The sequence below is a fragment of the Pleurodeles waltl genome, chromosome 6, assembly GCF_031143425.1.
Source record: "Pleurodeles waltl isolate 20211129_DDA chromosome 6, aPleWal1.hap1.20221129, whole genome shotgun sequence".
Classification (NCBI taxonomy): Eukaryota; Metazoa; Chordata; class Amphibia; order Caudata; family Salamandridae; genus Pleurodeles; species Pleurodeles waltl.
The window spans coordinates 467,384,160-467,411,579 of record NC_090445.1 but is presented as its reverse complement, the minus strand read 5'-3'; the positions used below and the strand labels follow the sequence as shown (position 1 = coordinate 467,411,579).

Below are 27,420 nucleotides of genomic sequence, written 5' to 3'. Positions count from 1 at the left end.
GTGTGAAAAATTCAGGATGCGGGTGTGTGAATAAGCATTGTGAAGGTCCAGCACTACTATAAAGTATCTGTTTGAGCACTGACAACACCTCAGCCAGGGTGTGCATTTAGAAATTGTCTTTGTGGAGGTAGCTGTTGACTGACCACCCAAAAGGACCTTTTAGTTTTTTTTGTGCACAAAGAAATGAAAAAGAAAAAGAACCACAACCTATCTCTGGAGGTAGGACAACCTACTCTGCGCTTCTGCAGAAGAGAGATGGAAACACCCGCTGGAGCAAGGAAGATTAGCTCTCCATTAGACACTGAATGAACATAGCAACAGGTCATGAGCTTCGCAGGTTTCTTAACATAGATGACCACTGCTGTTGCTTTTGCCATCTCCATTCCTCCCAATGACTCCCTCCCATTTCTGTTAGTCAGCACAAACCTTGGCACTGAAAAAATAAAAAATACCAAGCCAAAGGCACTTTACCGCCAAGTCTGCGAAGATCCACATCCAGAGCCGATCCCACATAGCCTGATCTTCCTTGCCAGCACCAAATGTTGAGGCGTTAGTCACACAAGCGCAGAACATTTTGATAGCTGCCTGTGGATCTTCCATGGTGTGTACAAGCTTGAACTTTCTGGTGCAGAGCCTGTGGGTGTCTAAAACTGAAACTTTATAACAGAGGGCACAAAAACGCATAGACCTCAGCCAGATTATGTTGTGACTTTAAAGACTCATATTGACTAGCAGGCTGTATGTCACCACACTAGACTGAGGAATAATAGTGGGTAAGAGACAAAGAGCCCACACAAACAGTTGTTCTATCTTGCGTGTGATGTTTAATTAAAAGACAAGTATTAAATGGAACATTTGTTGTACACACACGGGTAGTAAATATGAACACACACTCAATGACTTAACCCCAGACCAATAGGTTTTTTATATAGAAAAATATTCTTCTCTTAATTTACTTTAGAACCACAAGATTCTGAATTCAAGTAAGTACATAAATTGTAAGGTACTTGGCATAAGCAAATATAGAACTTGGAATGAAAACAGTAAGGTACACAGTTCTGGCAAATATGCAAATAACCTATTTTAAAAGAGGACACTGCAAAATTCAACAGTTCCTGTAGGAGGTAAGTAGAAGTTAATTTAGCAGGTAAGTAAAGCACTTACAAGTTCAGTCTCCAGGGCATAGACAGCCGACTGTTGGGGGTTCAAGTCAACCACAAACACCCAGTACCAGCAACACAGGGGTGGTCAAGTGCAGAGGTCAAAGTAGCATAGGCGCTTATGGAGAAAAGGGGTGCTCCGGTTCCACTCTGCTAGCAGGTAACTACCTGCGTCCTCTGGGAGCAGACCAGGGGAGTTTTGTATAGCACTGGGTTGGGCGGTGTCCCAAACAGGCGCACAGGGCCAGCCAGGTGCAGTGTGCAAAGTAGGTGTCAGGTTTTGAATAGAAATCAATGGAGGGGCCCAGGGGCCACTCTGGTGATGCAGGCAGGGCATGGGGTTCTTCTTGGGCCAGCCACCGACTGGGCCAGGATGAGGGACGCCTGCTGGTCACTTCTGGAGCGGTAGTTGGTTCCTCTTGGGCCTGGGGGCTGCAGGGGCAGTGCTTCTTGCAGGCGTTGGGATCTCTGTTACCAGGAAGTTGCGGTGAGGGGGAGCCTCTGGATTCTCTCTGCAGGCTTCACGTGGGGATGCAGGGAGATTGTCTCAGGGTGGCCACGTCGTTGGAGTCACCTGGGGGTCCACGCTGCAATGTTGGTTTCTCTGGACACAAGCTGGGGGCGTTGGTGCAGAGTGGTGGGGACTCACGCTTCAGGAGTGAGGTGGGTGTCACTTTAAAGATGGTTTCTTCCTTGTTGTTTGACAGAGCCCATATCCACTAGAGTTTTTTGGTCCTTTGGGTTGAAGGGCAGTACCCCGAGTTGGCAGAGGTCGCTGGTCCCGCAGGATGAGTCGCTGTTGCAGGTTCTTTGAGTCTGGAGACAGGCAGGTAGGGCTGGGGCCAAGTCAGTTGTTGTCTCCATCTTCTCCACTGGTGTTTTGAGGTCAGCAGTCCTTTAGGTTTTCAGGAAATCTGAAATCCTGGGTTCAAGGTCGCCCATAAATACTGAGTGTAGGAGGGTGTTAGGGCTGGAGGGCAGTAGCCAATGGCTACTGACCTTGAGGATGGCTACACCCTCCTTGTGCCTCTCTTTGGGGAGGGGGGCACATCCCTATCCTTATTGGGTAAATCCTCCAAAACAAGATGGAGGATTTTCCAAGGAGGGGGAGGGGGTCACTACAGCTCTGGTCAACTTAGGGGTGGAACTGGCTGAGGGGGTGACACATCCTTGTTTTTCTCATTATCTCCGCCGGACTTTCCGCCCAAAGTTGGGGCTGTGTCCATGGGGCGGGCATCTCCACTAGCCAGAGTGCCCTGTGGCAGTGTAACATGAAGCCTGAGCCTTTGTGGCTCACTGCTAGGTGTTACTGTTCCTGCAGGGGGAGGTGTGAAGCACCTCCACCCAGTGCAGGCTTGGTTTCTGGCCTCAGAGAGCACAAAGGCTCTCACGCCAGGAGGTCAGAAACTAGTCCCTCTGTGGCAGGCTGGCACAGACCAGTCAGTCTTGCATTGAAGGATTGGGTAAAATACAGGGGGCATTTCTAAGATGCCCTGAGTGCTATCGGTCGAAGAGCCATGTCTTGAGGAGTTTCATGAAGGTGAGGAGGTCCTGGGTCTGGCGCAGGGAGGTCGGCAGTGAGTTCCAGGTCTTGGCGGCGAGGTAGGAGAAGGATCTGCCGCCGGAGGTCTTGCGTTGAATTCGGGGAGCGAGGGAGAGGTTGGCAGAGCGGAGTTGGCAGGAGGGGGACGTAGAAGTTGAGTCTGTTGTTCAGGTAGGCGGGTCCGGCGTCGTGTAGTGCTTTGTGCGCGTGGGTGAGGAGTCTAAAGGTGATCCTCTTGTCCACGGGGAGCCAGTGGAGGTCCTTCAGGTGGTGGGAGATGTGGCATCGGCGGGGTATGTCGAGGATCAAGCGGGCGGATGCGTTCTGGATGCGTTGGAGTCGTTTGATGTCTTTTGCTGGGATGCCTGTGTAGAGTGTGTTGCCGTAGTCAAGTCTGCTACTGACAAGGGCCTGAGTCACAGTTTTTCTGGTTTCCGTCGGGATCCACTTGTAGATTCTGCAGAGCATGCGGAGGGTGTTGAAGCAGGAGGAGGAGACTGCGTTGACCTGTTTGGACATGGTGAGAGCGGAGTAGAGGATGAAGCCGAGGTTGCGTGCGTGGTTGGCAGGAGTAGGTGGGGGACCCAGTACGGTGGGCCACCAGGAGTCGTCCCAGGCCAAGGGTGAGCGTCCGAGGATGAGGACTTCCGTCTTATCGGAGTTTAATTTCAGGCGGCTGTTTCTCATCCATTCGGCAATGGATTTCAGTCCCTCGTGGAGGTTGGCTTTGGCGGTGTGTGGATCTTTAGTAAGGGAAAGGATGAGCTGGGTGTCGTCGGCGTAGGAGAGGATGGTGAGGTTATGCTGACGGGCCAGCTGTGCGAGGGGTGCCATGTATACGTTGAACAGCGTTGGGCTTAGCGAGGAGCCTTGGGGGACGCCGCAGATGAGGTTGGTGGCTTCGGAGCGGAAGGGTGAGAGTCGGACTCTCTGGGTTCTGCCGGAGAGAAAAGAGGAGATCCAGTTGAGGGCTTTGTCTTGAATTCCGGCTTTGTGGAGACAAGTTAGTAGGGTGCGGTGGCAGACCGTATCGAAGGCGGCGGATAGGTCTAGGAGGATGAGGGCTGAAGTTTCGCCGTTGTTCATTTGCTGTCTGATGTCGTCTGTGGCGGCAAGGAGTGCAGTCTCGATGCTGTGATTGCGTCTGAATCCGGATTTAGAGGGGTCTAGGGTGGAGTTGCCTTCGAGGTAGTGGGTGAGCTGTGCGTTGACGATCTTCTCGATGACCTTCGCTGGGAAGGGAAGAAGGGAGATCGGGCGGAAGTTTTTGAGGTCGGCCTTGGGTTTCTTGAGGAAGGCTTGGATATCGGCGTGCTTCCAGCTGTCCGGAAAGGTTGCGGTGTTGAAGGATAGGTTGATGATCTTACGAAGTTGGGGGGAGATGGTGGAGTCGGCTTTGTTGTAGACGTGGTGTGGGCAGGGGTCTGAGGGGGATCCTGAGTGGATGGAGTTCATGGTCTTTCGGGTTTCGGCGTCATCTACGTGGGTCCAGGTGGTGAGGCGGTCGGCGTGGGAGGAGTTGTTGGGGGTGGGGTCTGGCAGAGGTGTGGTGTTGAGGCTGTCGTGGATGGCGGCGATTTTCTGGTAGAAAAAGGTGGAGAGTGCGTCGCAGAGTTTCTGGGATGGTGGGACGTCGTTGGCGTTGGGTTTGGAGAGCTCCTTCACGATGCAGAAGAGTTCCTTGCTGTCGTGTGCGTTGTTGTTTCGGCGTTCTGTGAAGTGGGAGCGTTTGGCGAGTCGGATAAGTTGGTGGTGCTTGCGGGTGGCTTCCTTGTGGGTTGCGAGGCTGTCGGGTGTGCGCCCGAGAAGCCATTTTTTCTTGAGTTTCTGGCAGGTGCGTTTGGAGATGATCAGTTAGTCTGTGAACCAGGCTGCTTTTTTCTTTTCTTGGTTGACGGTGGGCCTCTTGAGTGGTGCGAGGGTGTTGGCGCAGTTGAGGATCCACTGTTGGAGGTTGATGGCGGCGGAGTCCGGGTCGGTAGGGTCGGACGGTGGGTTCTTGGCGAGGGTGCTGGTTAGTTGGTCTTCGGTGACTTTTCACCAGCGGCGGTGTGCCGGTAGTGGGGTGCGGTGGTGTTCGGTGTTTTTCTTGAATGTGAAGTGGACGCAGTGGTGGTCAGTCCAGTGGAGTTCGGAGGTGTGGCTGAATGAGATGTGGTTGCTTGCAGTGAAGAGTGGGTCTAGGGTGTGACCGGCGATGTGGGTGGGTGTGTTGACCAGTTGTCTGAGTCTGAGGTTGGTGGTCAGTGATGCGGTGTTGGCGTCATCGTTGTTCTCCAGGTGGAAGTAGAGATCTCCCAGGAGGATGTAGTCCGTTGAGGCGAGGGCGTGGGTGCTTGCGAGGTCGGAAATGGTGTCACTGAAGGGGGCTCTTGGTCCTGGAGGTCAGTACCAGGGACTTATCTGTGTGCGAGGGGTGTCCCAATTTGGGGAAATAATGGTACATTTTAACTGAAAGAACACTGGTGGTGGGGCATGGTTAGCAGGATCTCAACACACTTTAGTACTCAGTAGAGTCAGCATCAATAGCAGGATAAAAGTGTTTGGGGTAGGTGGGGGTTGTGGACTGCAAAAAGGAGGCATTTTCCTACAGAGGGTGTGTAAGCTTGTTGAGGAGACAGCATTAATTTGTTGTGTTATTGATAGAGAAGCCAAGGGTAAAGGCCAGGTTACGCAATTGGTTAATGTGGGCGGGGTATTAACATGAGTGGGGGGGCCACCAGGAGTCGTTCCAGGCAGAATGGGGTGTAGGAAATCACAAGCATTTCTTGTCTGAGTTGAGCTTGAGGCAGCTGACGTCCATCCAAGGGCAGACTGCTCTCCTCCCATTGGGAAAATGCATCTTGGCTTGAGCAGAGTCGTCCGACATGGAGAGGATCAGTTGGGTGTCATTGTCGTAGGAGACTATCTTTACCTCGTGTTTGATGATCTTAGCGAGCGAGCCATGTAGAGGTTAAAAAGCTTCAGGCAGTGTGTGGATCCTTGGGCTACTCTGCAGCAAGTATATAAGTTCTGATGTGAATGGTGGTAGTCTGACCCTCTGGTGAGGAAGGACCAGATCCAGCTCAGGGCTTTGTCTCAGATGCCAGCGTCGAGCAGCCTGTCACAGAGGCTGAAGTGGGAGACTGTCTAGAATGCAGTAGAGAGGTCTAGAAGGTTGAGTGCGGCAGTGCCTACGCTGTGCAGTATGATGCGTATGTTGTTGGTGGTGGCCAAAAGTACAGTTTCGGTGCTGTGATTGCTTCCAGATCAGAAATGGGAAAGTTCTAGGATACAGTGTCTCTCGAGGAACTCTACGAGTTCCTAGTTGATGGCTTTTTCCGTTACCTTGGCTGGGAAAGTGAGCAGAGACATGGGTCAGTAATTCTTCAGCTACCTAGGGTCGGCTTTGGGTTTCTTGAGTAGCGGGCGGATTTCTGCGTGTTTACAGTCTGAGGGGAATGTGGCAGTCTTAAACGATAGGTTGATGGTTCAGCAAAGCTCTGGTGAAATGATGGGAATGACAAGCTTGAGGATGTGATGAGGGCATGGATCTGAGGGTGCTCCCAAGTGGATGGAGTTCATTATTCTTTGGGAGTCCTCTACAGTAATTGTGGTTCAGCAGTTCGTATCTGGTGGAGGAGCAAGGTCCATGGTGCTAAGCGGTGAAGGCGGGCTCTGTATGCTGAAGCATTTGTAGATGTCCCAGTTCTTACAGTGAAAGAAGGTGGGGAAGATCGTTGCGGAGGTCTTGGGAGGGAGGGATGGATGAGGTTTCTGCCCTGCGGTTCGTGAAGGATGAAGAGCTCTTTGATATTGCGAGTGCTGGTGTTGAGGCATGCTTGAATTGCAGCTTTTTGGGTGGCTCGTATGTTCTGGTGGTACGTTGTGTCAGTATTTTTGCAGGCGGTGCGGTTTGGTGGATTTGCGGAGGCTCCATTTGCATTACAATCGTCTGCAAGCGCGCTTGGATTGATGTAGGTCTTGCGTAAACCACTTGGGAGTTTTGCTATGTAGATTCCATGCCAATTTCCTTAGGGGGGCTACATTGGCTGCACATTCAGAGTCAGTGCTTTAGTTTGTCTGCGGATTCATTGGAGTGGTTGACAGCGTTTGGTGATCTGTGCTTCCGTGACTATACCCCAATGTTTGCCAGGGGGTTAGGGAATGTGGTGGCATGCAGTGTTTGAGTAGGTTAAGTAGATGCACTTGGTCAAGCCAACAGTGTTTGGAGGTATGGATGAAGGTGAGGTTGTCCCCTGCTGAGAGAATGGAGTAGAGGATGTGAAGGGGTTTCTGGGTAGGGACGATGACTAGTTGTTTGACGCCGAGAATTGTGGGGTCGTACAGGATGTTTGATGTATTGGGGGTCATTGAGGGTATCAAGCTGTAAATCGAGATCACAGAGTGGGATGTAACAGGAGGAAGTGAGTGCTTGGAGAGGCAATGAGGTTGACAATGTCCTGTAAAGACTGGGGTTGAGGTGCAGGTGGCCTGTAGATGAGGGTGCCACGTAGGAAGGTGTTTCGGTTGGTCAGGATGTGGAAATGTAGATGCTCATGCGTTGACAGAATGTGACTAGATGATGAAAGGCGGAGGTTGTTTTAGAAGATTATGGCAATGACACCTCCAGGAAGGTTGGCTCTGTCCTTGTGTATGATTTTGTAGTTGTGCGTAATGGCCGTGGCAATGTCCGTGGTAGCTGCAGGGGTGATCCAACTCATAGCGAGATGGTGACGTCCAGAGCTGTTGAGTCGAGGTCTCAGACTTGTAGTGCATGCTTGACGAGGGAGCATGTGTTAAGAAGCAGTGAGGAATCATGAGGTGGTACTTGGGAGTATGCTGGAGCAGGCGCAGCAAGAAAATGATCCATGTTTGTACATGTGGTCAGCTTGGTGGCATGCTGATGATCTTATGGGGTTGAGGGCACGTAGAGTGCTTGCGTTAAACCAGCAGAAGGGGTGAGAACCAGGGTCCCTGGTGCTGGGTGGCGTCCATGCACAAACATGCTTCCCTGTGGCGCACTAGCGTGGCGGCCGTCGTTAAGGAAGAGAGGTATGGAGGCGGTGGTCCAGCGATAAGGAGGTGGGAGAAGTGCTTTGCATGGGGCGGGTGGGGATGCTGGGACAACAGCATTGCGGGGTAAACACAAGAGGGAAAAAACGAAAAAAGGACAGAAAAGCAGCAAGTGAAAGGGAAAAAAAAGGTCCAATTATTATGCCCAGTGGTGCCTCTGAAATGGGGGAGACTTAAAAAAGAGGCCTTTGAAGAAAGTGCAAATAGGACAGGAAGTGCAGTGACTAGTTGCAGACTCGCTAAGGGGGATTATGCATCCATGTGTGGAAAGAATAGCCAGCCCATTTAGATGTGCCAGCTGCACCATTTCATCCTGCCCAGGGTGGGCCATCAGGATATTTATGATCCAGTCACACCTGAGCTCCCTTGGCGTGTGCCTGTCTGGAGGGAATGCACAAGAGATGATGCGTCACCCACCCAAACAGGTAGACATGCCAGTAGGCAGTAAATATTTAAGAAAATGAAACGGCAAATTTATTAATGTGACATTTTCAGCCACACAAATTAATGTTAGACTTGACCATAAGTTGTGATTTTGAATTGCGAGTCCATGGACACCAAAGTCCAAATTTTGTTTTTTTCAATTCGAAATTAGACAGGCTGCTTCAAGGTAACCCTGATGTTAGCTTAAGTGAAAGTTAGGCCTTGCGGTGGTGAAAGACAAGTGTAATAGTTTTTGTATTACCACAACAGGTTAAAATTAAAAATACACGTCCAACTTGCCCCTGCCCTTTGATCTGTCCCAGGCCCACTAAAGGGGTTACATATGTTTTAAAAATAAAGGTTTGAACCTGGAAAGATTTAACTTGACAGATCAAAATGGAAGTTTAGAACTGCACACAAAGACTCTGGAATGACAAGCAAGTTATGTTGACCTACTACTTGGGATGCGCAATCATTACTGTGGGCGCACTAGTAGCCTTTAATTTACAAATTAAGGGCATAGGTAAGTACAATTTATTAGGGACTCATAAGTAAATGAAATATGCCAACTGTGTTAAGCATACATCACCATATTTTAAGGCAAGAGCGCATGCACTTCAGCACTGGTTAGTAGTGGTAAAGTGCTCAGAGGCCCGACAACAAGAAAAAGTCTGAGAAAGAGTAGGAAGGCCAACATTTGGGGGTGAACCTTAAGAGAAGGACATTTGACAATAAGCAAAACGCAAAATACATACAGATATTGTATTTGATTCTCATTTTTGAGCCACTGTAACAATATGTCCTGCAGAAAAAAATATAAACTGAGCAGATAGGATAGATGCTCGTACAAAATACCAGTAGACTGGACTAACCAATTAACTGAAAGAAGAAATTGACTGCCCATACACAATTAAGTTCAGCTGCTAACTGTACATCAACTATATTAACAGGGAAGCTATACTATATGTGAGTTATACTAAGTATGATGATGTACCTCAACTAACCAGTACCTCACCTACTTATCTCAAATGTCTGTAATACAAATGAAGGTCACTCTTCTTGCCATGAAAGAAACAGTAATGGGGCAGATGTCAGACAATACAAGATTGTATAGATCCTCTGAAAACTGGCCATTTAATTTTGGAATCTTTGAGAAACACTGCACTGGTCGCCACCATACTCTACACCACTCTACTCTGTACTAATACATTCTGCACCAATACACACTGTATTCTATGACACTGCTCTGTCCCATGCCACTGTACTCTACGCCAGTGCACTCTAAACAACTGCACTGTATGCCGCTGCCCTTTACTCTGCACCACTGTACTCTATGCCACTGTTCTCTGTGCCACTCCACTGACACTACAAAACTGCACTCTATCAATCAATCAATCATTCGATTTATAAAGTGCGCTATGTACCCGTTAGGGTTTCAAGGTGCTGGAGGGGTCGGGGGGAGACTGCTATCGTTCGAAGAGCCATGTCTTGAGGAGTCTCTTGAAGGTGAGGAGGTCCTGGGTCTGGCGTAGTGAGGTCGGGAGTGAGTTCCAGGTCTTGGCGGCGAGGTAGGAGAAGGATCTGCCACCAGAGGTCTTGCGCTGGATTCGGGGGACGATGGCGAGGGCAAGGTTGACACAGCGGAGTTGGCGTGAGGGAACGTAGAAGTTGAGTCTGGTGTTCAGGTAGGTGGGTCCAGTGTTGTGTAGTGCCTTGTGTGCGTGGGTGAGGAGTTTAAAGGTGATCCTCTTGTCCACGGGGAGCCAGTGGAGGTCCTTCAGGTGGTGGGAGATGTGACATCGGCGGGGTATGTCGAGGATCAGGCGGGCAAATGCGTTCTGGATGCGTTTGAGTCGTTGGATGTCTTTAGTTGGGATGCCTGTGTAGAGTGCGTTGCCGTAGTAGAGTCTGCTACTGACGAGGGCTTGGGTCACCGTCTTTCTTGTTTCTGTTGGAATACACTTGAAGATTCTGCGGAGCATGCGGAGGGTGTTGAAACAGGAGGAGGAGACTGCGTTGACCTGTTTGGACATGGTGAGAGCGGAGTCAAGGATGAAGCCGAGGTTTCGTGCGTGGCTGGGTGGGGGGCCCAGGGCGGTGGGCCACCAAGAGTCGTTCCAGGCCGAGGGAGAGCGACCGAGGATGAGGACTTCCGTCTTGTCGGAGTTTAGTTTCAGGCGGCTGTTGCTCATCCACTCGGCGATGGATTTCAGTCCCTCGTGGAGGTTGGCTTTGGCGATGTGAGGATCTTTGGTCAGGGAGAGGACGAGCTAGGTGTCGTCGGCGTAGGAGAGGATGCTGAGGTTGTGCTGACAGGCCAGTTGTGCGAGGGGGGACATGTAGACATTGAACAGCGTTGGGCTTAGCGAGGAGCCTTGGGGGACGCCGCAGATGAGGTTGGTGGCTTCGGAGCGGAAGGGTGAGAGTCGGACTCTCTGTGTTCTGCCGGAGAGAAACGAGGAGATCCAGTTGAGGGCTTTGTCTTGGATACCGGCTTCGTGGAGACGATTTAGTAGGGTGCGGTGGCATACCGTGTCGAAGGCAGCGGAGAGGTCTAGGAGGATGAGGGCTGAAGTTCGCCATTGTCCATTTGTTGTCTGATGTCATCTGTGGCGGCGAGGAGTGCAGTCTCTGTGCTGTGGTTGCGTCTGAAGCCGGATTGGGAGGGGTCTAGGATGGAGTTGTCTTCGAGGTAGTGGGTGAGCTGGGCATTGATGATCTTCTCGATGACCTTCGCTGGGAAGGGGAGGAGGGAGATCGGGCGGAAGTTTTTGAGATCGTTGAGGTCAGCCTTAGGTTTCTTGAGGAGGGGTTGGATTTCTGCGTGCTTCCAGCTGTCCGGGAAGGTAGCGGTGTTGAAGGAAAGGTTGATGATCTTGCGGAGTTGGGGGGCGATGGTGACGTCGGCTTTGTTGAAGATGTGATGTGGGCAGGGGTCAGAGGGAGATCCTGAGTGGATGGACTTCATAGTCTTTAGGGTTTTGGCGACGTCTACGTGGGTCCAGGTGGTGAGGCGGTCGGCGTGGGAGGAGTTGTTGGGGGTGGGGGTCAGGGGAGGCGAGGTGTTGAAGCTGTTGTGGATGGCTGCGATTTTCTGATAGAAGAAGGTGGAGAGATCGTCGCAGAGTTTCTGGGATGGTGGGACGTCGTTGACGTTGGGGTTGGAGAGCTCCTTCACGATGCAGAAAAGTTCCTTGCAGTCGTGTGCGTGGTTGTTAAGGCGTTCTGTGAAGTGGGAGCGTTTGGCGAGTCGGATCAGTTGGTGGTGTTCGCGGTTGGCTTCCTTGAGGGTTGCAAGGCTGTCGGGTGTGCGCTCGAGGATCCATTTTTTCTTGAGTTTCTGGCAGTTGCGTTTGGAGGTGATCAGTTCGTCTGTGAATCAGGCTGGTTTTTTCTTTTCTTGGTTGACGGTGGGTCTCTTGAGTGGTGCTAGGATGTTGGCGCAGTTGAGGATCCATTGTTGGAGGTTGATGGCGGCGGAGTCCGGGTCTGTGGGGTCGGGTGGTGGGTTTTTGGCGAGGGTGCTGGTTAGTTGTTCTTCTATGGTGACTTTTCCCCAGCGGCGGTGAGGCGGTAGTGGGGTGCGGTGGTGTTCGGTGTTTTTCTTGAAGGTGAAATGGACGCAGTGGTGGTCGGTCCAGTGGAGTTCGGAGGTGTGGCTGAAAGAGATGTGGTTGCTTGCAGAGAAGAGTGGGTCAAGGGTGTGATGGGCGATGTGGGTGGGTGTGCTGACCAGTTGTCTGAGTCCGAGGTTGGAGAGGTTGGTGGTCAGAGATGCGGTGTTGGCGTCATTGTTGTTCTCCAGGTGGAAATTGAGGTCTCCCAGGAGGATGTAGTCTGTTGAGGCGAGGGCGTGGGTGCTTGCGAGGTCGGAGATGGTGTCGCTGAAGGGGGCTCTTGGTCCTGGAGGACGGTATATGAGGGTTCCTCTGAGGGTAGTGTTGGGGTCCGTGTGGATCTGGAAATGAAGGTGTTTGGCTGTCTTGAGGGTGTCTCCCATGTGGGTGTGGATCTTGAGGGTAGATTTGTGGGCGATGGCTATCCCTCTACCGATTCCGTTGGTGCGGTCTCTTCTGGTGCTCTTGTAACCGTCAGGGATGGCGATGGCGATGTCTGGGGCCGAGGAGTCGTTCCACCAGGTTTCGGTTAGGAAGGCTACGTCTGGGGCGGTGGTGTCGAGCAGGTCCCAGAGCTGGATGGCGTGCTTTCGTGCGGAGCGTGTGTTGAGGAGGATGCAGTTCAGGTGGTTGGTGTTGGTTGTTGTAGGCTTCGTTGTTCTGTTGCAGGTGAACTTGCCGGTGCGGCAAGAGAAGGGTCTTTTGGTGTGCTTCGGGGTGGCCTGGAAGCAGGCTGTGGATGGGCCAGGGTTGAGGGCGAGGAGTTCGCTGGCCGAGTAGCGAAGGCTGGGGATGCGGGGGCGTGAGGACCAGGGGGGGGGTGGCGCTGGGCGCAATCCAGGCACGGACGCGCAGCGCCAGCCATTAGGAAGGGAGGGGGGAGGGAGGGAGGAGCAGCTGGGGGGCGGGAGGCAGCGGCAAGGGTAGATCGGCAAGGGGGAGCGCCCAAGGGGCGAAAAAAACAGGGAAAAAAGCAAGGCACAAACAGTAAGGATAAGTTCAAAAACAGTCACAAAATACAATTCTGGCACAAATTACAATCGGGGTACAGCAATCAGAAGGGGCACAACGGGGGCAGAAGCGCAAGGAGGCAAGGCGCTGAAAAAAGAAAAAAACACTTACAGGACGGCGAAAAGCGGCACACGGGTCAAGTGAAGCTTAAACAGAGCCCACTAGACACCAGGGATGAGACGCAGGAGGATGCCTGCGGGTGGAGGAGGGCCTCGAACACGCTAGTAGCAGCGTGGGCGGGGGTCAGGGGCACGAGACAGCAGGGTGGTGCTGCGGACGTGGGGGGCGAGCTCTAGACCTAAAGCAGGTCAGAGGTCGCTCACTCGCGACGCGCAGCGCCAGCCATTAAGAAGGGAGGGGGGAGGGAGGAGCAGCTGGGAGGCAGGAGGGAGCGGCGAATGGGGGCGGGGCCGCAGGGAGGCAGCGGCAAGGGTAGATCGGCAAGGGGGAGCGCCCAAGGGGCGAAAAAACCAGGGAAAAAAGCAAGGCACAAACAGTAAGGAAAAGTTCAAACAGTCACAAAATACAATTCTGGCACAAATTACAATCGGGGTACAGCAATCAGAAGGGGCACAACGGGGGCAGAAGCACAAGGAGGCAAGGCGCTGAAAAAAAGGAAAAAACACTTACAGGACGGCGAAAAGCGGCACACGGGTCAAGTGAAGCTTAAACAGAGCCCACTAGACACCAGGGATGAGGCGCAGGAGGATGCCTGCGGGTGGAGGAGGGCCTCGAACACGCTAGCAGCAGCGTGGGCGAGGGTCAGGGGCACGAGACAGCAGGGTGGTGCTGCGGACGTGGGGGGCGAGCTCTAGACCTAAAGCAGGTCAGAGGTCGCTCACTCGCGACGTGCTGCGCCAGCCATTAAGAAGGGAGGCGGGAGGGAGGAGCAGCTGGGGGGCGGGAGGGAGCGGCGAATGGGGGCGCGAGGGGGGCGGGCCGCAGGGAGGCAGCGGCAAGGGTGGATCGGCAAGGGGGAGCGCCCAAGGGGCAAAAAAAACAGGGAAAAAAGCAAGGCACAAACAGTAAGGAAAAGTTCAAAAACAGTCACAAAATACAATTCTGGCACAAATTACAATCAGGGTACAGCAATCAGAAGGGGCACATCGGGGGCAGAAGCGCAAGGAGGCAAGGCGCTGAAACAAAAGGAAAAAACACTTACAGGACGTCGAAAAGCGGCACACGGGTCCAGTGAAGCTTAAACAGAGCCCACTAGACACCAGGGATGGGGCGCAGGAGGATGCCTGCGGGTGGAGGAGGGCCTCGAACACGCTAGCAGCAGCGTGGGCGGGGGTCAGGGGCACGAGACAGCAGGGTGGTGCTGCGGACGTGGGGGGTGAGCTCTAGACCTAAAGCAGGTCGGAGGTCTACACCACACTATTCTTTACTACTGCACTCTATGCCACTACACTGCATCACTGCACCCTATGCCACTGCACTCTAGGCACTATACTCTGCACCACTCTACGCCACTGCACTCTGCAACGAGTCTACTCTGCACTCTATGACACTGCACCACTCTGCATTACTGCACTCTCTGCCACTCTATTGTATGCCACTCTACCACATGCCACTGCACTCTAAACTACACTGTACACCACTACCTTCTACTCAGCAACATTGCACTCTCCGCCACTGTACAGCAATTTACTCTGTACTACTGCATTCTACGCTACTGCACTCTATGCCACTCTACATCACTCCACTCTACGCAACTGCACTCTACAGCACTATAATCAACTCTGCACTGCACCACTCAACACTACGCCACTGCACTCTCTGCCACACAAGTCTACTCTGCACTCTATGCCACTGCACCACTCTACACTACTGCACTCTGCCACTCTATTGTATACCACTCTACTCCACTCTACTTTGTCCCATGCCACTGCACTCTACGCAAATGCACTATAAACAACTGCACAGTACCCCACTGCACTGTACTCTAAATGAACTTCACGCCACTAACTTATAGCCATGCTAAACAGCAGCCACTCTGGTCAAAACACATTGGCAAAGCCAATAACTCTTGCGTAGACAAGACCTATTGGCTTTGCCAATGCCTGTTAGTACTATGAGGTCGGATGTCCCTGAAAGAACTGTGAATGTGTAAGTCCTTGTTTTAAACATGCAACTGATGCCTCCTCGGGGGTAGTAAACGTTATATAAATACAATTACATCATAATATAGGCTGCTACAAAATGTGCAAATACATTCCAGTTAAATTTAAAAAAAAGTGTTTTTCAAATACAGATTTGATTAATATATAGTTTATACCTAATACTAACATTATTTATAACAGTCTAATAAAACCACCCACTCCACAGCTCACCTTGGAACACCATTACAGTATCTCTCTGAAAGAAAATATCTTTGCTATTAGAAAACTTCAAGTGACTCCTTTGGTTAAAGTCAATGCAGGTTTTCAAGCCCCTTTATGTTTGCAGATTTACCAGTTGCCCACGTTTGCATTTTTTCAGGGAAGGAGACCCCCTGGCAAGAAGGCAGTGTCTTATCTATCTGCCCCTCCCTGCCTCGGAGCACAAGAGACCCCCTGCCTTACAGTCCAGCTGGGGAAACTAATCTGCCTGTAATTTGGCCCTGCCTCCGTTGTCCTTTTGGTGAAAGGCTAAAATTATGGACAAATACCGCCCCTTAACCCTTTCATTGCGGACAACGGGCGGCAAGGCCAAATTACAGGCAGTCCGTGGAAATAACCAACAGGTGGTCACCCTACTCACAGTAACATTCATGCCTCCGCGCCTGGCCCCACCTAAACAGAGGCTCGCATTTCATAATGCTAATCGCGGTAACTGACATTTATTTAGTGCTCACAAAATGCGTGCGGCGTCCCGAGCTGCTTCTAACGGCCCAATGAGGTGCCGTGACGCAGCTCGGGAACAGGTAACTAGGAGAAGGTCAGTGACACAAAAGAAAGTCACTGAAAGAGGAAAGCCGAGATTATATATATAGAATATATAATCGGCACGAGTACTGACCTTAAAGAAGGGGTAGCGCCGCTCCGACGAGTCTGTAACGCGGTACTGCTGCTCCGACCGCAATCCGTTGTGCCCCTTTCAATGCCGAGCGTTAAAATGCAAAACGCGCATGCGCATGCGCGTCATCCTCGTTAAAAATTTAAAGCGCGCATGTGCTACAGAACTGCCCGTTGAGGGGAGCAGTTCCAGACGGCGAAATTGTCAAAATCGCCGGTGCGCATGCGCACAGTTGTGCGCATGCGCACATAACACAGCCGACCCGATTCGGACGGGGTGCGGCTAAATGCAGAAACAACGGCAGTGTCGTTGGAGGCGCTCCACCTAAATCACACCCAAATCTCGGCGAAGATAGTCTCAAGAAGGGGGGTGTTAGCCATTCAGATCGTTTTTATTTCTTATTTCACAGTGTCTGCTTTCATTGTTAGGGTTAGTAATCTTTATGTTATGTCAGTTTGCTCTTCTAAGGTTTCATAGCTACTAAGTTTTAACATTATTTGTGATGCTGAGTGCCACTTTATTATGAGTTAATTCAATCGGGTATGCTTATATAATTAGATCTATTTTAGATATTACAGCCCTTTTAAAAAAATTTGAAGCAGTTGGTTGCCTTTTGGGAAACTATCTCTTTGAGGGATTTTCTCTGTTTATATTAGCTGGGCAAAAGACCAGACCTGTGTAAAAGTGTGTGACCCTTACCCCAGCCCTGCCAAGTACTATGCATCATGAGTTCGACTAACACATTTTAGTGTGGTGGTCCGCATCACTGCACTAAAATGCAAAGTCATGCATTTGTGCCTCCTTGATACCATCTGCACTCACACAGAGCAGACAGACACAAGTGGAATGGGAAGTGCCACCCAAGGACTCATGAGCAAGCAGGCTGCTTTGGCAGTGTGTGACTGCACTAGTGCACACAATCACTGTGCAAAAATAAAATTTCATAAATATAAGGTCAGGCGTGTGGGTCATGCCGGCCTGTGCTGGCTCCACCATTCATTACTATTGTTGGTGTGTAGTTTGATAATCAAAATTAACACAAAATGTTTACGAACTAATGCATAATAATGCCGCATAGAAAATGTATTAATGTGTTTTACTAAACGTGCGTTCGAAATGTGCCCACGGGGAGTGGCCACCAATATATACGATGATAAACGAAATGGACTAATAATGAAATATTAATGTACTAATGTATGATTTTGTACTAGTATTAAGAGTTATATGTTAAGGTTTTGCTAATTAATCACTGGGCCTTAGTTAGCATGATTCGGAGCCTAGCTGCCCGGTTTCATATTAAATGCGCTTTTCTAACGTGCAATGTGCTGACTTGCTGAAGGACATCTAGTTGTACTTTTCCAGAAGCTAGAAGATGAGTGTAACCGTAGTAGGTTCTTTCTCATGAAGACTCGACTTGCTCAAGGAGACATTGTTGCCGAATGCAACAGTGTAAACGTGCAATAGGTACAAGGTCGCCAGAACTGGTATAGACAATGGAACTACTGACTGAGCCTGAGAAACTATACGTTTGTACCTGACATTCTACCCGTTGGAGACGTCAATTACAGGAGCCAATAAACTACATGAGAACTGTTATAGGGTGACAATCTTAATGAAACGACAAGTAAACCATTGGATGGAGATGATGGTGCGCCAAAACTTGCCCAATTGGAAATTAGGGGACTGTACAACAAGTTCGATATAAAATTCTTGGACACGAGGAGAAATCAGCCATTCCGAGCCAATCTATGCCGCCCTTTTGCCCTAGCCATTGCGTGCCTTTTTGCTATTGCCCAGCCACTTTGTTACTCTGCTCAAAGACTTTGCTGTTTGATTCTTCAAACCATCCTTACTTTGCCCTACCCGATTCTATACTTTCCTCCTTATGAGGGAGGTATTCCCTTTTGCCCGGTCTTGCTGAACTTTGCTGTGTTTCCTGGCTGATGGCGAATCAACTGCTGTCCTGAGGACAAAGACTGACTCTGTATGCTGACTCATTACGGAGCGTAACTATATGATGATGAAATTGTAATTGTCTGTTTGCCTTTCTTTTCTAGGTACTAACTGCTTCTTTTGATAGAGACCATAGTTAGATGTTTTCTAAATTTGTGTTGCTAAATTGTTTTGCATGAAGCCCAACATGCCAATGCTGATTCGAGGTTAGTTAAGGAATTCACTAAACGGACGCAAATAGACAAACAAATGAATCTATGCTCTGTTGAACAATGCGCTAATGATACTGTGCTAAAGATTAACCCATGTTGACGTCGTGCTATGTTCTAATGTTTATGATCTTTGCTTTGATGAAATCTTATTCGAGTTGCTATATTCTTACAGTGCTGATGTGTTTTCTGGTATTGAGACTAATAAACTTGCTAGTAGAGTGTAATCAATAGGGAATAAACATCATAAAATTTGCTAAAACTGGCGTGGTTATTCATGACTGAAGGTCATGGTGTGCTTCAATTCTTATTGATGTCATTTAATAATTTGATTGATTTGCTATTGTGAATATTGATGAGGTTATTGATCTATTGATCGACATGTTGATTAGTTATCTTGTCTTGAGGTGTCTTCAATTGGGGTCAAAAGATTCATCGGCCTAAAATGAGTCCCAGAGTGAATAAATTATCTAGATTGGGACGCGTTATCACTAACCCAATTGCAGCTGGTGATACTCAGCCCAGGCTGGCCACGGCGGCAGTCACGTGATTGCAGCAAACACTTCAGTTGTGTGTCCGTTTGCCGACAATGTCTGTCTGAGGCAGGATCTTGAGAGATGATCATTAGTTAGCAGCTGCGAGATCCTTGCTGGCGGCTCTAACTCAGTTCTGGACTGTGTGAATTGTGATTTTCGCTACTAATTGACAATAGTTAATTTACAGCCTGGGCCTGTAGCTCACTGCTCACCAGGCTGGTGCCATGGCAAGCTGGGATCAGTTGACTTAGACTGTCAGTATAATATTATTGATTAATTATGAGCTGAGAAATCCACGCTGTCGCCTCTCAGCCTGGTCGGTCAGGTCCGATGTTGACAGAGGTTGCTTGGATAGGCTCTGTCTCGATGCACGCACTGATTGACTGCCAGGGTCCAGGAGGAGCCTGGCACTAGGTTCGGTTGGCACAGGCTAAAGCAGGATGTTTCAATTTCCTCCCTGCCCGGCCCCTAGGAATTGTTGCTGCTGACCTACCAGTGTTATTTATCTTTTATATGCACTTTATTGTTGGTTTTAGTCACAACAAAGTGTCACACATTTGGCAGTTGAATACCACTCATAAGTGCACTTGAACCATGAAAATGTCCCTCATAATCAGTCTGAAAACTTGACAGCTATGACAGTCGGGTCCCACTTGGAGAGCCTGGACAGAGTCTGATTAGTGCGCTTCCATTTCTGGTGCTTTGCTGCAATTTTAAAATCTTCTTAGAGTGTCTTGTTGCTCAAATGGGTGTAATTTCTGATATCTATACGTTTCCATCGTCTTCATTGTTCGATTTTGCTTGCGAGAAGTGTCTTTTATAGCCGGTAAAATGTCACTCATAAATAGACTGAAATTATGAAAATGTCACACATAGCAACCTGAAACCGTGGCAGCTATGTTACTTAGGGTTGCCACCTGGCCAGCTCTACAAGCATGACTAGTACTTTAATGTCCTGCTCATACAACCATTAGAAAAATCATCTAAAGCCGATATTTTTTCTCCTTATACTTTAAACAGTAAATGTAAGAAAACGCTTTAAATGCGTACTACAGCAGCCCTAATGACTGACTAATAATTGAAGTAAACAAAAACAGAAACGCCATGTTAAAATGAATAAAGATGACTTCACATAAAGTTCTACTTAGAAATCAAGTGGTGGCAATGAAATTATGGCTCTTGTTGATGGGCAGCAGTTAGACCCAGGCTGCAGCCTTCATATGCTTGGTCAGTGACAGGCAGCTGATGAAATTGGGGCCATTTCTAGGGCTATAATAATTCAATGATGCAGCTCCTTGGCCACTCTCAGGGTGGTGAACTAGTCAGCAGTCTCAGACTTAGCCCCCAGAACACCAATCAGTGATTGAATTACCTCTGGCAATTGCTTGGTGGCCCATCCTTCTGTCCTCATTGATTCATGTTGCTAGGTCACCATGGGTGCATGAGAGGAAGCCAGTGCAGTCTCCAACCAGTGGTCCAAATAAGTCTCTTTGCCAGCTTGCAAAGTCAGGCCAGGTGATGCATTGAATTCAGTACTGCGAAACAGTGCCAGTTTCAGTACTGACTGCTATTGGGAGTCTTAGATAGCCCCACTCAGCAGGCCATAGGGGCCAGCAGATGTCATGCCACTCACAGTGAGCCAGGCCGACATTAACTGTCAAGCTGCTGGTTGATCGGGGTCCTCATCCCACATAAAACCCTCCTCATTTTGCAGGGGCATCACTTGTATGTGGGGTGGCAGGGTCATTCACTGAGTCATCTCACCAATTACGCATCTCAGACTCCTGTTGCTGCGTTCCATTACTCCTTCATAGCTCTTGGGTTCTGTCCTGCTGATGGCTTTTCAATTCTACATGTGTGGGACAGCCAGCCTACTCAGTGACATTTTAAGGCCCCGAGCGACCTAGGGCAATTTGGGGCTTTGAATTCTTTAGCCATTTTTAACTCATTCAGGCCCTCGTGATGCCAAATTTAGATTGGATTATATAGTACTGCTGAAACTGCATGATGTCTGCCTCCCAAATAATACTGTTAGACGTGGCATCTTTTGGAGTGGTTTACCCTGACTTTTTGCTTTCTGACCTCCCATTTTGACTGTGTGTTGAACTTCCATTTTGTTGGCTGTAGGATTCTGTGCACTTTACCACTGCTTTCTAGTGCTAACCGTCATGTGCTCTGTGTCTAAAACATGGTAACACTGGCTTCTGCATGATTGGCATATTTGATTTACTTGTTAGTCCCTAGTAAAGATGCGCCCAGGGCCTGTAAGCCAAATGCTACTAGTGGGCATGCTGCACTGGTTGTGCCACCCACTATGGTAGCTTTTCAAACATGTCTCAGGCCTGCCCTTACAGCACCTGTGTGTGCAATTTAAACTGCCATTTCGATCTGGCAAGTGTGCTTACTTGCCAGGCCTGAACCTTCCTTTTTTAGGGTCTAGCGCAAAGTGCTCTGTCCCTGTTGTTGTAACCACACCCCTGTCCTGCCCATCAGTTTGGTTGGTTTGTGGGCTTGCCTTTTACAATTTGCTTGATTTAATTAGTGAAAGGCATGCATACGTCATGCCTTGTCCGGTGTTTAGCCCACCTCGAGCGCACCAGCCAACTACTGAAAACATATGAGGCTCCATGTTTTCCGTATGGTTTCTGGACTACTTTTCTCTTTATTTCGTAGGCAGCATGATCTTGCTGGGCAGGAGTCGAGCACTTTGCATGACATGCTACATGGATAATTGCACTTTTGCCGATACGTTTCACTGCGAGCAAACTTCTGTTTCCTTTTGTATGTTTGCTTTGCGCTCACAGCTGCCATCAGCTCACTTATGTGAAACTGTTTTACTTTTCAGTTCATGTGGCAAGAACAGTCTGGTAAGAGTTTACAACGCTAATAGCTTTAACTCAAGAAAACGCAAGACCCATTGCATTGCAAATGCTTGTATTACATTGTGATGCTTTAGCAGCGCATCTTAGGAATTAGTCACACTCTAATTAGGGATTGCACTTTTCATATTTATTTGTCTCAAGATATTTCAACATAAACATCAGATGAAAAGTAATGCTTGTTCTTTTTCTTCTCTCTTCTAGGTTACAAGGAGGAGGTCCGTTTGCCGTTCCCTCAGGAGTAGCACAGTAAGTATTAATGAGTATTTGATTCTCCTTCTTAGGTTAATACCATCACCATAAACACAATGAATGTGCACTGAAACTCAAAGGGGTGGAATGGGGGGAAAAGAAAGGTTTCTTTCCCTTTTAGGTACGGGAGGGAAAAGAAGAATATAAAGAAACATATACGGTGCCCCAATAGGGTAGTAAGGCTTATGCCCCTTTCCCGACATGCAAGACAGAGCCACCTCACCTCCCACCCCCTTCCACCACATGATTTCCCTCCTGTTAGAACTGCTGGGACGGTTGGATAGCTGCAAGCATCTTTCCCTGTCCCCGCACCCGGCTACACACCTGACAAAGCCACGCTCCTCCTGAGGTGTGGTGGGAAGATGTAGCTCCACAGCAAACAGCTTCCTGAGTCTGCTTCAGGTTGCTTCCTTTTCATCGTCTCCTGCTCTGGGTCACAGCGAAGGGGGCAGTTCCCACCGTCTTCTTCAACTCCAGTCAACCCCAAAGATGTCAGAGTGTCTGTTCTTCTTCCAGTCGCTGGGCACTGTTCTCTCCTGGCTCTGCCTCTGGTTGCCATTGCAAAGATGCCGTCTCCAAGTCTGTCCCCTCCTTTCTTCCGGACACCAGGGTCAGTACTCAGAATTTATCCTTTAGCCGCTCCTCCTCTTCGGAATGTTAACTTCCCTTAAATCGGTGGTATTCGTCCTGCAGGGGAGAAGAGAGACTTATTGAGATCTCGTTTTTTCTGGTGATTGGGCAGTTGCTGACATACATGTAAGTCACCCCTAAAGTAGGCCCTGGTTAGCCCCAAAGAAAGGGTACAGTGTATTTAAAAAGTTGGACATGTTCTTTTAAGTTTAACATGTCCAGGTAGGGAAAATCTCTTAAATTTGTTTTCTACTATTGCAAACTCTCCTATAGGCTAACATTGGACACCACTCACTGACTGCATGACACAACGATCCCGATTTACAATGCAGCAAGGGTTGATAGACACAGCACCGATGCATCGGAACAAGTACTCATAGATTCTGGACATCGACACATCAATAATGTTGCCTGATCAGAAAACAACGCTTTGTCTTCAACTGCAGCGCATCCCCTCTGGACCAACGCATCGTCACTGAGCAGTGACGCAACAAAGGTATTGTCAGCAGGTCTGTGTGACTCCTGTACCGAGCCCGTACTCCATTGTGGTCAGACTGCACTTTTGGATTTGCCCCGGACCAGCACAACCAGATAGCTCCGGTTGGAGCTATTGTCTTTTAAGCACTACATTTTGATGTAACTTTAAAAATTTCATAACATGACTTGTGTATGTTGGATTCTTGTTGTTTTGGTATTGTTTGACTGAGATAACTATTGGCTGTGTTCTACACCAATTTAGAGTCCTTTTGTAGTGTTTTTACTGTGCAACTGTGTGTGTGTGTGCACACAAATACTTTAGACATTGCCTCTTTAGTTTATCCTGATTGTGCCAAAAGAAAACTTAAGCGAGCATTGATAAAGCTATTCCTTTTTGAATTTCAATATAGATTTTTTACTCACAAAACAACATTTTGTGTGGAATTCAGTGTCTAACCAGCTTGTTATTCCAATTGGTGGAAAAATATGCCAAGGGTGACATGTTAGATGTTAAGTGGATACATGCATACTATTAACATAAGACAAATGATAACAGCGTTTAAAATTGTAGCTTTAGTTTGAGAATGTTGGTAATCACATATACCCACTTCACTTCTGATGTTCTTCTTGAATGGTGAAGATCAAAATGCTGTTGGTTAAAGATTAATAAATCTCTCCTAACTTATTTCCCCCTGCATTCTCCCCTTCTCCTCTTTATATGTGTACACTGCTCAGGCTAGACATTTACCTATGACCATGTTGAGCAAGAGATATAGGACTAAGCATCATCAATAATTGAGTAGAAACATAATGAAAACAGTATAGCAAGAGATGTGAAGTAGCGGAAGAAGGTCGGTAGAGTTAGAGACGATGTAGAAAGATGAGTGAGGTACGGACAGAAGAAAAGTAAATAAGGAAAGGAGAGGCAGCCATAACCAAAGGTAAGAAGAGGCAGAAAGAGGAAGAACAGTAGAGAAAGAGATATAACAATAGGCACAATTATAGAATATGATAGAGAGAGATAGGTAGAAGGGAATGTAGATAGAGCTGTGAAATACTCCAAGGCATGAGGTAAAGAGGGAGGTGATGTGGACACAGGTGAATTAGAGGAAGGTAGATCAGCAAGGGGTAGAACGAGAGACTTGAGCAAAATGTTGGAGTAAAATGAGAAGAAATATAAAAAAATGGATCAGGTAAAGAGTATTGTGGAAGAGAAAAAGGTTGAGAGGGGGTGAAGGGTATAAAGAGATATCTGGTATAGAGCGAAAAGAGGAAACTGAGAGACATTGGCCAAATAGAGAAAGAGAGCTGAAGTTTATACAGAAGTAGAGAGTTGTGAGAAGAAAAGATGGTGAAATAGAGATATCTATAAAGAAAGAGGTTGAGGTAGAGTGGGTGAGTTGAAATGGTGAAGGAGGTCCAGGAAGAGATATGTGTTTGTGTGTGTGTGTGTGTGTGAGAGAGAGAGAAAGGGGTTGATGATATAGAAAAAGAGGAAGAGGTAAGGTAGTAGAGACATTTAGAGGGAACAGAGAAGTGAGGTAAAGATAGAGATGAAGTTGTGTGAGAAGTTAAGTAGATGGAGGAGAGATACAGGGTTGTAGGATGGAAAAAAGAGCAATGAAATACAAACAGAGAGATGAGGTAGAGAAAGGGGATGCGCATTGTGTAGATAATTTGACAAAATTAAAACATTGCTTCATGCTAGCTTCAGCTTTAAGGAGGTGTTGGAAATGGGGTCTTTGGTTGGCAGTCAGGTTACCCCCTGTCCCAGCAAGGACCCTCACTCTAGTCAGGGTAAAAGTTAATCACCCTCAGCTAAACCCCGCTCACCACCTTGGTAGCTTGGCACGAGCAGTAGGCTTAACTTCAGAGTGCTAGGTGTAAAGTATTTGTACCAACACACTCAGTAACTTAAAGAAAACACTACAAATTGACACAACGCAGGTTTAGAAAAATAGAAAATATTTATCTAAACAAAACAAGACCAAAACGACAAAAATCCACAATACACAAGTGCACGGGCGAGTGTGCGTCAAAAAGGACTTGCGATGCTTTGATACTACTCACGAGCGAGACCGTGCGTCGTTTCTCCTTCAGTCGAGTCGGCGTGCGTCATCTCTTCTCTTCGCAGGGAAGCGATGTGTCGATTCAAACCGCACTTTTGGGTCCGGGCAGGCCTTGCGTAGTTTTTACACGCCCAGGGAAGTTTGCGTCAGAAATCCTGACGCACGATGATCCGAAAACCACGCAGCGCGGGTTGCGATCTCACCAGCCTCCGTTAGCGATGCTGCACATCGTTTCTCCAGCTGCATGCGTCGATCTTTCAGTCGCGCTGCAGGCGAGCGTCGATTTTCAGTCGCAAAGCCAGCAGTGCGTTAATTTTTCAGCCGTGGATTAGAGTTGCGTCGATCTCTCACTCTTGGTCTGCCAGCTTCTCCTTTCAGGATCCCAGGAACTGGATGGGCACTACTTGGCAGAGTAGGAGTCTCAGCAGAGGCTCAAAGTGCTGGCAGAGAGAAGTCTTTGCTGTCCCTGAGACTTCAAACAACAGGAGGCAAACGCTGATTAAAGGCCTTGGAGAGTTCTTCACAAGCAGGAAGGCACAGTCCAGTCTTTGTCCTCTTGCACAGGCAGAAGCAGCAACTGCAGGATAGCTCCACAAAGCACAGTCACAGGCAGGGCAGCTCTTCTTCCTCAGCTCTTCAGCTCTTCTCCAGGCAGAGGTTCCTCTTGGTTTCCAGAAGGGTTGTAAAGTCTGTGGTTTTGGGTGCCCTTCTTACCCCATTTTGCCCTTGAAAGTAGGCTTACTTCAAAGCAAAGTCTCTCTTGTTTGTGAAATCCTGCCTTGCCCAGGCCAGGCCCCAGACACACACCAGGGGCTTGGAGACTGCATTGTGTGAGGGCAGGCACAGCCCTTTCAGTTGTGAGTGACCACTACCCCCTCCCTCCTAGCACAGATGGCTCATCAGGAAATGCAGACTACCTTCCCTTTGTGTCACTGTCTAGAGAGAGGTGCAAACAGCCTAACTGTCCAACTGACCCAGACAGGGAATCCACAAACAGGCAGAGTCACAGAAATAGTTTAAGCACGAAAATGCTCACTTTACAACACTTGTGTGTGACATTTTGAAACACACAATCTTAAAATCAACTTTACTAAAAGATGTATTTTTAAATTGTGAGCTCAGAGACCCCAAACTCCACATGTCTATCCGCTCCCAAAGGGAATCTACACTTTAATCATATTTAAAGGTAGCCTCCATGTTAACCTATGAGAAGGTCAGGCCTTGCAACAGTGAAAAACGAATTTAGCAGTATTTCACTGTAAGGACATATAAAACACATTACTATATGTCCTACCTTAACCATGCCCTGCACCCTGCCCTTGGGGCTACCTAGGGCCTACCTTAGGGGTGCCTTACATGTAAGAAAAGGGAAGGTTTAGGCCTGGCAAGTGGGTACACTTGCCAAGTCGAAGTTACAGTTTAAAACTGCACACACAGACACTGCAGTGGCAGGCCGGAGCCATGTTTACAGAGCTACTAATGTGGGTGGCACAACCAGTGCTGCAGGCCCACTAGTAGCATTTGATGTACAGGCCCTGGGCACCTCTAGTGCACTGTACTAGGGACTTACTAGTGAATCAAATATGCCAATCATCGATGAACCAATTACATCCACATTTTGTATAGGAGCACTTGCACTTTAGCACTGGTTAGCAGTTAGAGTCCAGCACACATCAACAACCTGGGAAACGGAGGCAAAAAGTTAAGGGAGACCACGCCAAAGCAGACAAGTCTTACAGGAGTCATTATATTTTTATGCAATCCCCCAGTCTGCTGCCTTAGTAGATAGGGATTTGCATCAAAAACTTCAAGTACTTGCACTAATCCACCCAAGTTACACCCAACTAACACCCAGTTGGTGCAAAGTGGCACAAATCACTATTTGCTCTGAGAAAAGGGAACCATTAGTATATCTGGCCCTCAGTTTCTATTCAGCATGCTTAGCTGTCTAATGAGAAAATTAATCCGAATTTTGGGATTCATGTTATTATAGCAGGAATTTCCACTGACCCATTTCCTGTACCAGGGGTCCCTTGGAAGGTGGTTGGGGGCCCTGGGCAATTGCCCAATTTGCCTATGCCTTAAAACATCTCTGAGCGTACTGTTACCATATAAACATATATAGCCCAACCAGTGTCAGAAGGGTGAGTCAGTCCAGACAGACACTGCAATGAGGGTCGAACCTTAGTGTACATGCTAATCATATTGGAAATAGGGCAAAGTCCAAAGCTAAGGAGTCAATATCCAGGTGCTTTGGGGAATCATGTGCCACCCTGGACAGCATTGTGAGTCATGGGAAAAAGAAAGCACTACTAGTTTGTGTTTGCTCAACTGTGAGAGTGTGAAAATCACTGGTCCTCATGGTGACCCAGGGAAATTAACAAGAAGCACTAGCTTATGCTGTGACAAGTGGCACTTGGGAGGGCTAAGATCTGTTAATATTAGTCCATTGACAGTGAGTTGCTTGCATTGCATGTGAAAGGCTATCTCTGCCCTCTAACCATTTATATTTTACAAGTCTGCCAGGTAGCACTAAGGGCCTGATTTAGAACTCAGCGTACGGGTTACTCTGGCACAACAGTAACGTGTATCCTGTCCGCCGAAATCTA

At 48.5% G+C, this 27,420-nt stretch overlaps 1 long non-coding RNA gene across 1 annotated transcript in view; it reads right to left on the bottom strand.

Moving 5' to 3' along the window:
- LOC138299905 (uncharacterized) overlaps positions 1-15,934 on the bottom strand; it is a 62,451-nt gene extending 46,517 nt beyond the window's left edge. Inside the window, exon 1 of the long non-coding RNA XR_011204846.1 lies at positions 15,810-15,934. This is a non-coding gene — a long non-coding RNA (uncharacterized lncRNA). The remainder of the gene's footprint in view (positions 1-15,809) is intronic.
- Between the last annotated feature and the right edge of the window lie 11,486 nt (positions 15,935-27,420).